General features: G+C 39.1%; 1 pseudogene; it reads right to left on the reverse strand.

Moving 5' to 3' along the window:
• Positions 1 to 938: 938 nt before the first annotated feature.
• On the reverse strand, positions 939 to 16694 carry LOC104853397 (annotated as a pseudogene).
• Between the last annotated feature and the right edge of the window lie 462 nt (positions 16695 to 17156).

Here is a 17156-nt window from a genome sequence, read left to right on the forward strand (position 1 = left end):
TTTCTTTCTTCGAACATCCATTTTAACAAGTTGTTTTGGACTCTTGCCTGGAAAGCTAAAAAAAGCCAAAAACTGTCTGTTGCCTTGAGCCTGGCACAGCACACGAGGAGTGAGCAGCGGATGCGTTGCTGGATTCAGGTCAGGACGCTGCTCAAGTCAGGCAGAAGAAGCAGTGAAGCAAAATAAGGGACATGTTCCATTTATTACCAGTCGATTTTGAGACTACTCTTTCTATTTTCTTAAATAAGACTTGATGAGCGGGAGGCAGCAATAGGAATTTAAAAATAAATATTTTCAGGAGAGAGAAGTGTTGAAACATTAGTCATTTCAAGTAGATATGTGAAAATCACTCTTAAAAAATGTAATGAAAGTAATTTCCACTAAACATGGCTTCAAATAGCATCTACATTCATTAAATAAATACCCAATTCAGTAATTAAAACTTTCCTTTTCCATGGGAAAAATCATTTTATAGTTTATAATGATTGTTGCTACAAATTTAAATGTTACTTACAGGAAGGTTACTGGGAATTTTATAGCACAGAATACATTTCTTCTTAAAGCTAAAGGAGAGAGTTTTTTTTTTTTTTTTTGGTTTTTTACTTCTGAATTTTATGAATAATAAACTTTGTCAAACAATCCTTTATTTGGCTAGACAAGCATTTAAAATTAAATTGCAATTTAATTTAAAAATTAATTGTACTAAACTGGGAGTAGTGGTGCACGCTTGAATTCCCGGCACTTTGGGAGGCTGAGGCAGGAGGATTGCAAGTCTGAGCCCAGCCTAGCAACTTAGGGAGATGAGACCCTGTTTCAAATTTTTAAAAAAGGAAGATGGAGATGTAGCTCAGAACGAAGGCCCTGGGTTCAATCCTCCAGTACTAAAAAACGTCATTTATGTCTTCAAACTCTGGGTTTAAACATTATCAGAAATAAGTCTATGTGACCGGTCCGCTGCGACCTGAACACTGTACACTCCGGTTCCTTAAACCTAACAGGTCTGCGGCACCTGGTTGAAGCAGTAACTTTTCCCGTGAGAAACCACTTGGGGGCGACATTTCACCGCTATCTCGGTTGTCCCCCGCCTTCCCGGCCAGAGCAGGGCGTCCTTGAGCAGCAAATCCTGGCTCAGCTCCGGGCCGCACTGTTTCTTTCCCATCTTGCCCTAGGCAGCGTCGCGTGGGCCTGGGCCTCTGTTCTCCTTGAGAAAACAGTTTCTTCACCCGCGGCCTGGTGCAGAGCTGGGCTTTCCCAGACCCACGCTGCTGGGTAATGAAACAGGTTTAATGAGTGAGGCGGGGAAGAGCCATCCGTGGTTATGCGGGCCAAGGGCATTGAGTGGGGTCGTCTTGGGCAAACCAGGACATCTGTTCACCTGCTAATTCAAGACCAGCATCAGAGAAAATGAAACGGAATAAAGAGAATCGCAGCAAAGATCCCAGCATGTCACATACAGACGGTGGAAATGGGGTGTTGGGAAGCTTTTATTGAGGCAAAAACAAAAAACAACAAAAAAAAGCCCATTTCTTACTGGAGTACAGGACAATGGCTTTGGAAAACCGATTCTGGGTGCGGCTCTTTCAGGAAGGTCACCGCGCTGCCCTCGGTAGCTCTTCCTTTGCCAGCCTGTTAGGGGCTCCTGCTTTCACTCATAACCACAGATGCGGCCGCAGAGGACCCCACCTCGCCCCCCCCCCCGTTGTGGGCCCGGCTGAGCCAGGTTCCTCCAGTGTCTGAGTAAAGGACAGTATTTCCTTGCCTGGAATCCTCAGGGACACGGAGTATACATCCACTTGTCAGAGGGTTATTACCTGTGGTTGTTTGTTACCAGAAGCTGCGCCAATGTTTTCTTCACAAGTTCAGAGAGGGCAGGAGCCTGCTGAGAGGCAGCCCCAGGATTTTCCCTCCCACCCACTGCTCTGAGAGCCTTTGTTTTCCTGTGTGACCTTTTTGTCCTAGAGTTCATTTATAATTTATCAGGCAAGACTCACATCTAAATAAAGTGTCTCCATGTACCATCATGAAAGTAGAATTCAGTGTCAGACACAGCGGGAGCACCAAAGTGTGGTACTGGATTCTCTGCGTAATTTTCTTCTTACAGTTAACAGGATGTCCTTGAATGAACAACACGGATGAGTGGCCTGCTCCATACATTGGTCAGATACAGGTGACTACTGTGCACTTAATGTGAAACCTACTTAGATGGGTTTATAATTTAGACGGGTTCTATTAGTCATTATTTTAGCCTATCATTATTATTATTCATTAGCCCATAATTTTATTACAAAGATTAACTTTGTCAGGGAAAAGAAAGATAATGAAGTACTACATGACATAGAAGGCAGGCAGTCACTTATACATGTTTGCTTATCAATAAACTTAATAAACTGGGAAGCAGAAACTCACCTTGTCCTACAAACAGAAACACTAAACCTGCTGGAGGATAAGTTAGGCAGAACTCTTAAAGACATTGGTATAGTGTGGAGGCCAGTCATGGCCCACTGGCTTTTGACATTTGAAAGATAACTTCTTTCTCTACAATTAAGGCATTGATACAATGTGTGGTCAGGATGTTCCTAATTAACATTTGTTAACATTTGTTAACATTTGTTCCTTTTCAAGGACTCTGCTTGTTAAACTTGTTTTTTGACCTTGTGATGGGAGGAACTCAAAGAGATAGCCAAAGATCTAATGTTCTTTGTAAGAGACAGAAAATCCGGTCTTTGCATAAGATACAAATGGTTGCTTGGTGCTTCCTGTTGGTGTGCCTTTAAAAAGGCTGTTTCTGTAAAATAAATCAGACTTCTCTTGGTCTCCACTCAGGCTTGAGTGTTCTTTCCTTTCTTAAATCCTCACTCGCCAACTCAGGCATGTTTGTGTTGTGAAGGCTGGGCAGCCACACATAGGAAAAGACTTCATGAACAAAACTTCAGTAGCACAGGAACTAGCACAAAGTATCGACAACTGGAATCTCATCTTATTAAAAAGCTTCTGCACAGCAAGCGAAACCACCAACAGAGTGAAGAGACAACCCACAATGTGGGGAAAAAATTTTTACCAGATGTTCCTCAGACAAAGGACTACTATCTAGAATACATAAAGAACGTAAAAATAATCAGACCTCTCCTCCAAATTTAAAGACCCAATCCAAAAAGGGCATGTGAAATGAACAGACATTTCTCAGATGAAGAAGTAGAAGCAGCAAATAAACATACAAAAAAATGTTCAGCATCACTGGTCCTTCGAGAGATGCAAATGAAAATAATGGTGACTGAGACTGCACCTCACTCCAGAAAGATGGCTATCATCAAGAAATCAACCAATAACAAGTGCTGGTGGGGATGTGGAGAAAGGAACCCTTCTCCACTGTTCATAGGTGTGTGGACTGGTGCAACCACTGTGCAAATCAGTGCAGAAATTCCTAAAAAAACTAGGATTAGAGGTCCCATTTGACCCAGCTATTCCCCTTCTTTTGCTATATTCCCAAAAGAATTAAAATCATCACACCACAGAGATATATGCTCACCCATGTTTATAGCAGCATGGCTTGTAATAGCTAAATTTTGGAAACACCTATCAACTGGTGACTGGATGATGAAGATGTATGTTTTTTTTAATAAAATGGAGTACTTACTACTAAGCCATAAATAATGGTAAACTAGAGACATTCATAGCTAAATGGCTAGACCTTGAGACCATACTTAAGTGAAATAAATAGGACACACATGTGTAAATACTGAATTGTTTCTCTGCTGTGAGAAACTGAAAGTGTAAACAAGGACTAAAATGTATAATTGATAATGTCAAATAGGAAAAAAAGATTCAAGGGGAAGGGGAACTAGGGAGATGGGTGGGGAAAGGAAAGAAGGGAAAGAAAAAGTGAAAAAACAAATAAAGCTTTTGGAAATACGGAGAGGTTAAAGGATAAGAAGGGAGGGAAGCAGAATTGGGAAAGAACAAGAACCAGGATATATCATGTACAGGTACAAATTTTCAGTGATGAATGTGATCATAATATTGTATTTAGGCAAGTTATTTAGATACCTCATAGGCAATTAGACAGGGCTGCCCTCAAGAAGCCAACATGGAGAACAACTGAGCCACCTTCACTGGTTACATTATAAAAATGAAAAGAGGTACTATTTCCCCTAGAGATGAACCGCAGTGATATTCTAAATGGAGAAATTCCTTGTACATGACTTGTTTTCCCATTTGACCCCCATTTAATCAACATTACCTGGGTGACTGTACTTGTAATCTTATTGGTTGGTCGTGGTTTTGTCCCACCTCATTTCCACCTTGTCATTTTCCATTGGGTCTTACAGTTTTGTCTCACTTTGTACCCACCTCACTTCATAGCTTTGCTGTACAAAACACCTTTGTACAGCAGGGTGGGCTGGCAACCCATTTTCTGGTCTCCTTTCTGTCTTTCTTAGAAGCTATCTTTCTCTCAATAAATATTTTTTGTTGTTGTTTTTGTTTTTGTTTTTTAAGACAGCGTCTCACTATGTAGTTCAGACTGCTCTGGAACTCACTGTGTAGCCCAGGCTGGTCTTGAACTCTCAGCCATCCTCCTGCCTCACCCTCCCGAGTGCTGGGATTACAGGCGTGTGCCACCACTCCCAGGGCCTCTCAATAAATTTTTAACCTCTGTGTTCCTAGAATTCATTCTTAAATGTTAGAGAACAGGAACTCCTGCTTCAGATATCAGATATCTAGCAGGTTTGGGAGTTACATCTATTCCCCTATATCAATAATGTATACCTAAAATGTACCAATAAATTTAATGAATAAAAAAGAATAATAACTCTAATAAAAATAAATGTTTTTTGGTTGTTTTTTTTTTTTACGAGAATGTATCTTTAATGTCAGACTTAGGATGGTGTTATCAAAGTTGGTTCTGAGCAGGAAGAAGTTAGAAAGAAATGTTTTAGATGAGATCCTTCTATAGGGAGCCACTTTCCTTGCTGAGTGCTTGTTTACTGAGCTGTGAAGGGAAACATGAGATGGCTGGCTCCTCCTCGGGCACGCTGCCCACCAAGCATATGTTTGTGCCCTTCCTGTTCCACTGGTGATGGCCTGTGTTGTCGGAGAAAAATCTGTGGTTCCGGGAATGCCTGGGTGGAATGCATTCGTGGCTTTCAACCAACACATCACTTAAGGAATAGAAAACCCGAGTATCTATTCAGTGCCAGTGGCTTTCCAACTGTGAGGAAAAGAGAGCTCTCTTATGTTTGAATGCTGCATTGAGGCAAAACGTGCCTTTTCTGGCCAAAACCGTTGTGAATTTAAGGACAACTTCATACATGGATCTTCTAGGGATCCAAGGCAGATGGTGTAGGCAGAGTTTTAGGTGTTTAGAAAAGATTGTTCTAGAGGCCAATAAGAGCTAATCCCAATCCTGGTGAAATTGTCTTCCTTAGGTCTTACGTCCTGAGAGGAGAGACTGCAAAGAGTTGTGAAGATAAGATTAAGGAGCGAGGTCACACAGAGCTGATATCTCCTAGTCTGTGGTATTCACTGTCCCTCAGCATCACGCAAGACTTTTAAACATCCACATCAGTTCTACATCTGCTTGTCATAAAATATTTGTACTAAAAACTACTGCAGGCTAGGTTATCAGAAACTTGTGGTGGGGACAGGGGTTAGAGGTAGAAGTTAAGAGAACGAGATGGGGGAAAAGAAGGAAGAATTAATGAACTGTATTTAAAAGGACAGACAAGTAGGTGAGACAATCTGCCTTCCTGCTATGAAGTTACCGCTGACCTAATGAATCACATTGTAGGGTGTCTCTGATTCATGGCATCGCCCCTCAAATGGTGAGTTATATGTTGACCTTGAGTTTGTTCCCTGGAATTTCCCAGAAACTGTCTCTTACCTCTTCTGAGAAGACTGCTTTTCAAACACTGGGAATCAGGTCCCTCCCACATCTTTTCTTCCTCTGTGTTAAACTTCAGCTGTTCTTTTCTTAGTGATCCTATCCCTTGTCATTGCAGGATCCCACTCTGTGCCAGGTGAGACCAGCTATCTGGAGAACAGATCTACTATACCGTATCACCTTGTGCTAATAAGTTGCTCTTATGCCTACAATCATATAACAGGAAGCAACCTTAAAGGTCAACCCAAATCTATATTTATGCGCAGAAATAAAGGGCAGTTTAGTAGTTTAGTGCCACACATTTGTTGGTAGGTAAATTAGGACAAGAAGGCAAGTTTTTTTTTTTTTTAACCTCTCTGTGTCATATGTATATACCAGGCCACATTCCTGGGAAATATCTACCAGGAAGAAAATCATAGTGATTTAGGAGAGCACAATAAAACACAGTTTAACAGCATGATGAAGAATTCAGGCTGCTGAGGGCTTCTAAGGATCTTTGTTTCTTATTATTGGGATGATGGTTTCCTATTACTGATTTGTTGATAAAAGACTCACACAAAATATGAGCTTCTGCTCTTTCTTTTTGGTTGGTGATATTTTACTTTTGAAGATGTAATTAAGTGGATGCAATATATTTACAAAATTGAAAGAGAGAACTAAATAAAAGGCAGGATTATTTCATGCAGCAGCAGTAGCATTTCCTGTGGAGGTAGGAAGGAAGCCTGTGTGTCTCAGTCAACAGTCAGCTCACTGTACTTGTGGCGTCAATTCATTTGATTTAAAGGCAGACTTCAGAGTGATTCCTGAGAAAATTTGTTGACTTTTAGTTTATTCCCACTAGTCAGTTTCACTTAATTTTATTAAAATATTTTTCTCTACATATGTAGCTATCATATTTCCCCTTTGAATGCAGTATCTCTTGTTAAAACGCACACACAAAAACTTACATCTCCTCTTGCGCAGTAAGAGTACCTTACCCTAGAATCTTAGGGCGAGAGGGTGCACTTAGAAACCTGCCACTTCAACAATATTGTCTTCCCCATGAAAAAGCTGACCATTAGTGAATGACTTACTGAAGATCAAATGGCTGGTAAGTGAGTAGGCTACTGAGCAGTGATCAGGGACTCACTGACAACTCCAGCCAGATCCCCTCCTGTGGCATCTTGGTCTAAACAGAGGCTTTTGTCTTTTCAGATCTATCTCCAATCACCTTCATTCATTGAGAGGACAACTTTTCAGGTTAACAGTAAAAGTTATTATCACCCACAGGCTCACCAGGAAACTAATCTAGGGAGAGCTGTTTCAAGCATGGCACTCTTAAGGCAAACTCCCAAGTTCCTGCTCTCCAGGAGGCATTAGTTTATTTTTCACTGCTACTCAAACTGTAGCTATAATACCTCTAAACAAAGCTGGAAATGTTTGCTTCTGGCTACAAAATGAACTCAGTGAGAAAATACTAGTTGTACGTATTCCCACTGCTGTTATTGGGAAAATAGCTCAATGGGCAGATCCTATTGATATGGAGCCAAATACAGAAATTTCATATTAGAAAAACAGTAGGGCACCTCATGTCATTCGGTGGCATTTTATTGAATGATAAGATTACTTTGCTTATAATTAAACAGATATGGAGTTACTGGATAATTCAATAAATGGAGAAATAGGATCACAATTATATATTTTATATTCTGATTCCACAACATTTCTTAAATAGATTAGCAAATCCATGAAGCTTTAGGTCTGTGTGCTAAACAACTCCATCATGAGATGTTTCTGTCTTCCATACATCATCTAATGCAGCAAAAATGATGCTAGACAATGAAAGTTGTGAATTGAGGGGTTTTTGTCATAAGGACCATCACTATCATCTTGCCAGTTCTTTATAAATCTATTTGATTCTTTGAATTTTTCCCATCACTGTCAAAGTCATTATGATTAATTAGAAAAGCCATAATTGACAGAACATCTACTGTGTGCCCAATACCACCCTAAACGTTTTAAAGTTCATTCTCACGCAACCCTCACAACAGTCCTCTGAGGGAGATTGTTAACTTCATTTTGTGGAAAAAAAAAAAGCCTAAACACCCTATAGTTTATGTTAAAACAAATTGTCATGACGCGTGGTCACTGCATCCCAGTCGGTGCTCTGGCCTTCCCCATGTCTCTGATCAGATAGCTGCTGGTGCTGAATTAATTCACGAGTTCACACCAAGGTAAGAGTGGAGATGCATGCTTGATTTCAAGAGTTTTAAAGAAATCAAATCCACTGGTATGCTTTTCGGGCAAAAAAATGACTTTTGGGAAGTGAGGAGGATTAGGCATAAGGGAGTAATTCCTGCCTGGAACTCCACTGCCCCCTCAAATACGTTTCTTATATGTTTTCCTGGTAAGATGGCTGACCAGGTAGGTGTGTCTGTCAGCAAACATGCGAGCGACAAAGAAGACCATTTATCCAGGAAGAACAGAGATTCACATAGCTGGTGGAATTCTCTGTCAGCATTTTCCACCAAAAGGTGGGAAGAATGGACCACAATAATTGTGTAGTTCAGTAGCTAAGATAGAGATTAGAATAATTAGAGCATATCTGGCCAAAAAATTGCAAAATAAACTTTGGTGGTGATTAATAATATTAAGCTATTTTTGTTCACTGTTTTTGGTCAGTTCCACATCTTATTTTTATTTTCTATTTTTAGTTTATTTCAAATTAAATGTTTTTCTCCCCAGTCCTTCCTACTTTCAAATATTGGGCAGCACAGATTAAAATATAAAACCCCTTCCAGGAACTTATGCTAAATTGGCACTCTCACATTATCATTGTTTGGGACATGAGAAATGGAAAACAAATTGGTAACCATTTAAGTCTCCCGGAGTTCCCTTTGATCTAATGTCAGACATTCAATTCAAAGAATTGTAGAGGCTCTGCCACAGTATCTTCCCCCTCAGAGCTTTATTTTTTTTTTCTTTTTCTGTTATTCAGCTAGTCACCTTAATCCAATCAGAGACTTGAGCCAACTCTCAGCTGCATCATAGTTATTTTTTAAAGTGAGTTCTATTTCAGAGTTTGTTGCAGGCTCTTAGCAAAATTAAACAGAAAATATAGACATTTCCCTTATAGTCCCTGCCCGGCCCCTGCCACCAGCCTCCCCCAACTAACACATCTTCCACCAGAGTGGTGCATTTGTTATAACTGATGTACCTCCATTGCTACATTAGTATCCAAAGTTCATAGTTTACATGAGGGTTAGCTCATGGTGTTGCACATTCTATGGTTTTCACAAATGTAGAATGCATATATCCACCATGTAATACCATATAGAATAGTTTTGTAACAGGGATTAGTGAGACAGGAGTTAGGAGTCTATTAGGTAGTAAGAACAGTAGGGACAGTAAAACTCCAAAATGGAGTCAGGAAGTCCAAAATAAGAGTCTGCTGAGTCATAAATCTCCAGGAATCCTACAAAAACATCTGTCAGGTGTCCTGTGGCTGTTTGGGACCTCCCCGGAACATGATCAGCAGGCCATTGGCTCAAGGACACATGGGCCCCCATATGTGTACTGCAAGAACACTATATCCTATAGCTTCCTATAGGATAAAAACCCCTAGACAAAGACCCCTCATGAGTATCCTACTCAGTACCCACTCCCGGCTAGTGAGACTTTATTTCCTTGTCTTTATATCTTTTACTTATTGTCTTTATATATTTTAAATAAGTTTGCTTGCCCCTACCTCCTCTGTCCTCAGTTTCATTCTTTGTTTCTGTGACATGAGTCCTGCATTCTGGTAATGGTATTACAGACAGCTAAGTTAGGTGCTGGAGGAGTTGATACAGAAGATGAAAACACATTGCAGCTGTGGTTGGAGGCAATCTGTTGGAGGTCAGGCCCTAAAATAGAGATGGAATAACAGGGCCTGCATACTTTCACAAAGGATAAGATAAGCAGTAACACCTGACTCAATAAAGTCTAGATAGACATCAGTCACCTTGGTGGGTGTCCAGTACCCCAGACGCTCCTTAAAATGTTCTTCATACCCTTCCCATCTGAACAAAATCTATCTCCTTACTTTATTTTGCTCTTTATTTGTATTTTAGGTTTCTCATACAAAATAAATCATGCGTTATTTAAGCTTGTGTGTCTGATTTATTTCACTTAATATTATGGTCTCAAGGTGCATCCATTTTCCCACAAATGACTCTAGTTTATCTTTAATTACAGCACAGTAGCTCTCCACTGTGTAGAAACACCACATTTTTCTTTATCCAGTCATATATTGATAAACATATGGGCTGCTTCCAAAATAGCTTTTAAGAATTGTGCTATCTTCCCCACTTCTTATAGAGGTCCCAGCCTTGAAAGATTCCAATTTTTCCAGCTCCCCTAAACTGTGAAAACTTCTGCTACCATTTTTGGCCCTTAGGGCCTCCTACACGCACATGCACTGCCTGGATTCTTGGCCTCTCACCCAGCCCCCAGAATTAGCAAATGCCCCAGAGGAAAAGTCAATTGCAAAATGTTAACTTTTCAATTTTTCTGCTATTCCAGAATCCTGCTGATCATGTCTAAGTTTCCTAACAGTTCTCAAGGACTTTCGGTCATGTGCTACTTTGTGTATTTTATCCAGCTTTTCTAGTTGGCGCATTGAAAGTAATGGCTTTCTTCTTGGCTGAAAGTGTAAGTCCTGACATTCCTGACAGATGATTTTGTAGTTCCTTATTTATCCTGTTAAGATTAACAAAGATTATAAACAGCCTAGCCAATAAATACACCTAATCTATTAACCATCTGCTTGACTTTAAGGATGATTTGTTACTTAAAGTATAAACCTATAGTTTAGCATGTTGCTATGTTAATGTGTTTGGTCATTTGTTATGTTGATATTTGTTTTTATAAAATTTAATGCATTTTAAAATGAGTATCTGGTGATCAGAGTCACCATATTGGGTAGTGTATATGAAATTAAACCAAGCAAGAGAAGCTTAATTTTAATCTTGAGCTCCCATTTTACTTGGCTAATAGAAATTTAATCTCAGACAAGGATACACCCAGGATTTTAGTTAAGTACCAAGAAAAGCCTTACATGGTACCAAAACATCAGGGTTGGTGAGGAAGCTAAGGTTCAAAAGCATGTAGGACGGGGCTGAGTGTGATGGTGCACGCCTGTAATCCCAGAACTCGGGAGGCTGAGACAGGAGGATCACTGTGAGTTTGAGACCAGCCTGGGCTACATAGTGAGTTCCAGCTGAGTCTCAACCACATAATGAGACCCTGTCTCAAAAAAAGATAAAAGCATCTAGGATGCATCCACTGATAAACGCGACATTCTTTCTCCCTACTGAGAGTCTAATCTGGCATTTCTTTACATATGTTCTTGTCTACAAAGTCCCTTTTAGATCCCCTGGCTTTTGTTTATCTTTTCTTCTTGCATACATACAAAACTAGCTTCTGCTACCAAGTTGTGTTCCAGAAGGAGGAAATGGTTCTGTGTAGACAAACTAACAACTTTTTCCACAGGAGCCTGCTGCCTCCTGAGAGCTAAGCTTGGACCTTCTTGTGGTTCTAACTATTTCTTTAGAGAAACAGTATAGGTATTCTTAACAGTGTTATCAGAAAGGTTTGTTCCAATATTTTGCTCATGCCATGAGTTCTCTGAACTTTCCTAAAGACCTGTGGTTTTGAAACTCAAAATGCAGGCATAGTTTACTTTTATTGTCCTACATGCTCTCTCAGGTAATAAGAGAAGAGCCTAATTAAAGGAAGAGAAAAGCAAAGCAAATATTCCAAAAATATCATTGTACTATGTGTATATTCATTCATTAAGCCCTTCCTTGCTTATTAAATATGTATCAGGCATTATGTTAAGACACTAGACTGTAATGATGAACAACTTAGAGTCCTCACTTCAGTCAGCTTCAGCTTTAACAAGAAATATATAAGTGGGCTGGGTGTGGTGGCCCACACCTGTAATCCCAGCACTTGGGAGGCTAAAGCAGGAGGATCACCGTGAATTCGAGATGAGCCTGGGCTACATAGTGAGTTCCAGCTCAGTCTCAAATACATAGTGAGACCCTGTCTCAAAAAAAAAAAGAAAAAAAAGAAAAAAGAAATATATAAGAGGGCCAGGGATGTAGCTCACTGGTGCCAATGTCTGCCTCGCAAGCACAAGGCCCTGAGTTGGATCCCCAGTACAAAACACACACACACACACACACACATACACACACACACACACACACATAAACACACATATGATAAGAAGCATTCAATACTTTCAGAAAAAATGGCAGAATGAACACATATTCATTGACCTTACATCCCAAAATTACACAAATTTCAAAAGCACAAAACTGCAAAACCAAAAATGAAATGGTTATATGCTATATGTAGCTGGGCATGGGGGCACAGACCTGTAATCCCCAATCTCTAGGAGGCTGAAGTGGGAGACTGCAAGTTTGAGTCTAGTCGGGACAACTTAGTAGCTCAGCTGGACCTGGTCTCAAAACAGAAAAGGGCTGGGAATGTAGCTCATTATGAAGGTCCTGGTTTCAATCCCGAGTAACTGAAAAAAAATAGCAAAGAAAAACAGAGAGAGAGAGAAAAAAAAGGAATATGTATAAGGAAAGTAGACAGAAGTAACAGAATTTTGGAGACCAGTAATTGGATTAGTGCTAAAATGTAATAGATCAGAGAAGTCTGAAACCAAAATTAAGTAATAAAGGCAGATCACCCCACAGAGGTGTGTACCAGTCCTCTCCAGTCAGTTTTTTTTTAGCAAAACATTTATTGGTACATTTTAGGTATACACAATGATGACACTCATCATAGGGAATTTTAACTGTACATGATTTTAACTGTGAGCAGATAGCCAAGGAACTTATGTCCGGACAGAGACAAATCAAATATGCAGCTGAGAAAACAGCAGCTCTATGTATGGAATAGAAGAAAAACTAAAAACAAACAAACCCTACACTTCATAACCTTATGTAAGTGAAAAGAGACATTGTATCTGAGAAGTAATGTCAGAAACCTACAGTAAGAAAGTATTCAGAGAGCAAACATTGCTCTACCAAGTCAAATATAACAGAGATTACAGAAAAATGTTTGGAAGATGATCCTGAGGAAATCACCCGGAAACTCAAACCAAGATTTTAAAAAATGGAAAATGGAAGAGAAAAGAAACACATTAGACAAAACAAGAAGGTAAGATGGTTAAAAAAAAAAAAAACTTCAAAGTTTTTGTTGCATCGAAGACATGAGTTCCCAGATGGAGAGAACTCACTTAGAAATCTGCACAATGAATTTAAAAAACCCCAAATTGCACAATAAGGCATGCCATATGAAATTTCAGAAATTTTTTTTTTTTTTGGTTTTTTTGAGACAGGGTCTCACTATGTAGTTGAGACTGACCTGGAACTCACTATGTAGCCCAGGCTGGTCTTGAACTCTCAGTGATCCTCCTGCCTCAGCCTCCCGAGTGCTGGGATTACAGGCATGTGCCACCATGCCCAGTTGAAATTTCAGAATCTTGGAAATAAAGATCCTACAAATGTCCAGAGATTAAAAATTCCCAGAAATGGAAAAGCACAAGACTTCTCACCTGCCACTAGGGAAAGCAGAAAGTCATTAGGATCTTTCCTTTGAAATTCATATAGGAACTTACTTCAAGTCTTGATTTCTATTTCCTGTCAGATTTTCTAACATGCATGAAAGCAGATTAAAGATCTTTCAGATCCACAAATGTGAAGACATTTTACCTCTCTTTCCCTCTTCTTAAGGGAGATACTACACTGGAGAATGGGTTCCAGAAAAAAAAGATGAGCCCAAAAGAAGGCAAGATAGACTGGGAACCAGGGGACTGTCTAGGTGTGAGGACCAAATGTTCTAATTAGCCCCTGCCACTTGTGGACATTTTACTCATGAAGCTGGTAGGGTTCCTAAATCAAGATGCATGGTCCTCCTAACTCAGAGCTGGTCAGGGATACAGAACAGCATCACTGGACGGAGAGAACCTGGCCAGCAGGCTTTGTCCAGGGGAGAGCGCATTCTTGTGTGTACGTGTCTGAGAATTTCCTATATACTGAGGAAATTCTTTTAGGGGAAAATTTAGAGGTAAGTTGTAGGCACACAGGAAATGAAACTAATGAAAGGACTGAGGATGATAAGAAAAAGTGATAGCTAGAAGAAAGTAAAAATCAAAGGACACAAACACTACTCTCCTATAAAGTATATTTACATAGTTATGATAATGTAAGCACTGGATATTGTTCTGATCAGAAATTATAACCATTGAAATTGTTGGGAGAGGAGGGAAGAGAAAGAAAAAGCCAGGTCATTATCTTTAGTGGTACAGAGTGAATAAAGACTATTCTAAAAAGACCCCTATAATCACGCTACTTAAAAGCATAAAGGTCATTTTGAGAAAAGGTAGTTAAAAGACTTTGAAAAAAATTTTTTTTTCTCCTTGTGGAGAATGCAAGTTAGTGTGAGCTAGAAAGGCAAGTGACTTCTCAATCCTAAAAAGTAGCAAAACATTTTGACTTCTACAATTTTGTTTGTTTGCTTTTTTGGTACTGGGGATCAAACTCAGGGAACTTGTGCTTGCGAGGCAGGCGGTGGAACCACTGAGCTAAAATCCTGGCCCGACTTTTACAAATGTGAATGTGAATGTATTTGATGGAAAAATATATCTTTAAATAAATTACATTCTTCAGCATATAGTTTAACTTTATATATGTAGTATTTTGCAGGTAAATTCTGTAATATTGTTTAAAATTTTAAGGTAGTAAAATTTATTCATTTTTCTTCTGCTGTTCATTTCGTTTCTTGTGCTCTTAGTTTGTTCATTAATATGTAAAAACACAGGCTGGGATGTAGTTCAGTGGTATAACAGTTGCTTAGCACGTGTGAGGCCCTAGATTTGATCCCTAACACTCACATTAAAAAAAACTATCAAAACACAATGCAGAGTGTAAAAATTGCTAGAAGGTGCGTATGCCATATACTTAATTATATTAAAGCACATCAAACAATGCTGTGTATATTTATATTCATATTTTTGGCATGTCAACCACTTCGTTGTCTTTCTCAGAAAATTTTTCATAAAAACAATTGCCTTGTCTAGCTGTCAGCATTACACTTCTTTTTGTCTTCTTTTGAGCTGCCTGGTCCTTCTTCTGAGCAGGGGACGTTTTGGGGCAGTTCCACCTTTTCTTTTTAACTTCTCCCTTGGGATCCTTCTCGTACAGCTAGACTTGCATAATAGTATGAGTTTTCTTAATCATCTCCATCATGTCTGCAGTTATGTTGTTTATTTATGTACAGAGAGAATTGTTTCTTCTAAGTGTCCTCAGCTTCTTCCATTAGGTATCATGTACTAATTTGCAACGTTCCAGTCCAGGATATGTTTCTGATGTACTTCTGCACTGAAGTTTTTGGTTTCAGGCTCATATTCAGGGACTTATCTGGCATGATAGACAGAAAAGCCTCTCTCCACCTATAGCTCCTTACGGGGCCCCAAAAACTTTACTGCCAACTGTACTTCTGACAAGACCTGTGTCCAAACAGTAGGCCAAGGCACTAGGTTAGTCATCAGTGCTTACACATTATTTGTCTGGTCACCTCCACTTGGCCTTCATAGATCTTGTCCATGCCAAACCTACTGAGAAGCCTGCAGACCTTCAGTACACCAATGCAGAATAATTTGTCAGGCACTTTTCATGCCACATTTTGGTAGTTTGTGCGCATATGCTGTGCAGGCTATTACACTCCCTTCCATATGGCAGAAGCAAAGGATAGCTTTGTTAGTTATGTGAACTATCATCCTATATTTTGGTATGTTGTACTTAGTTTGGCCTGGATCACCAAGCACTTCTAAATATAGTAATTAATTTTATTCTCTCACCTTCTAAATTTTACTTGGTATCTCTTAAAGTCAGTCATATTCGTGACAACTTTAACAAACGCCACCCTGGGAACAGAGATCTGTGTGGTTTAATATAAGCCACAGACACAGCAATACTGCAGGCCAAATGGAGGAGCTACATATTATTTTTGATCAGATATATGAATAACTAAATTATAATAATACACATACTTATATAGAGAAAGAGGAATAATAACGGGTAATGTTTTTAACATTTTTACTTCTTTATTTTGAAAAAAATTTTTAATTTAAAAAATGCATCAGTACGTGTTTGCAGTACATGACGATTACATTCACTGTGGGGAAGTACCTCAACTCTTTTTTCCCCTTGCCTTCCACCCCCATTTTTTTCTTTCCTTTTAGCCAACATCAGATTTATTCATTTTGTAAGTCCTTATCAAGTTAATTAGTATAAACACAGATTGACAGCCAGATTAACAGTCCTTCAAAAATATAAAACACATTAAACAATTGCAGTAAACTAAGATACACATTTATTTATTTATGGTACCAGGGATTGAACTCAGGACCTTGCGCTTGCAAGGCAGGTGGCAGCACCACTGAGCTAAATCTCCAGCTCCAAGGCACACTTTGATATACACTGGCCATGACAGATTACAATTAACTTTTTTCTCTTCTTTTTCCAATTATTTAACTTTTATTTTGCACTTGATTTACTTATTGGGTTTCTCATTGAAGGAAAACCATGATATTTGTGTGTCTGATTTACTTCACTTAATTTATTATAGTCTTACATTTTCCCACAAATAACTCATTTATGCTTTACGGCAGAATTGTACTTCATGTGAGTATAAATCCTACATACTTTTTGTTTATCTGTTGGTAGACATATAAGCTGCTTTCAACATATAAGCTGTTAGGAATTGTGCCAAACATGGGTGTGCACCTATCACTGTCCTGTGATCTTTAACTCTTTGAGGAGCACACTTAGAAGGGGAATAGCTGAGTTAAATGGAATTTCTTAGTTTTTTGAGGAAATCTCCATACTAATCAGTGGTTGTACCATAGTGTTTATACCAGTTTATACTTCCATCAAGCAGTTTCTTTTTCCCTGAAGCCTCTCCAGCATTTGTTATTGTTAGATTTCTTGAAGACAGCTATTCTTTCTGCAGATGGAATCTCAGTGTTTAAACTTGCATTTCTGTTTTTTTTTATTGAGTTTATTGGTACAATCTAGGTATACAGTACAGTTACATTCATCATTGGGATTCTGTACCTTTACATAATAGGTCTTGATTCTCATTTTTTCCCCTTGTCCCTACCCTCCCTTTACCGCCTCCTCCCCTCCCCATTTACAAACACTTTGTTTCCATTTTTTTCAGTATCTCACATTTTTTT

Source organism: Fukomys damarensis, unplaced genomic scaffold (assembly GCF_012274545.1).
Source record: "Fukomys damarensis isolate Sample0158 unplaced genomic scaffold, DMR_v1.0_HiC HiC_scaffold_38, whole genome shotgun sequence".
NCBI classification, from domain to species: Eukaryota; Metazoa; Chordata; class Mammalia; order Rodentia; family Bathyergidae; genus Fukomys; species Fukomys damarensis.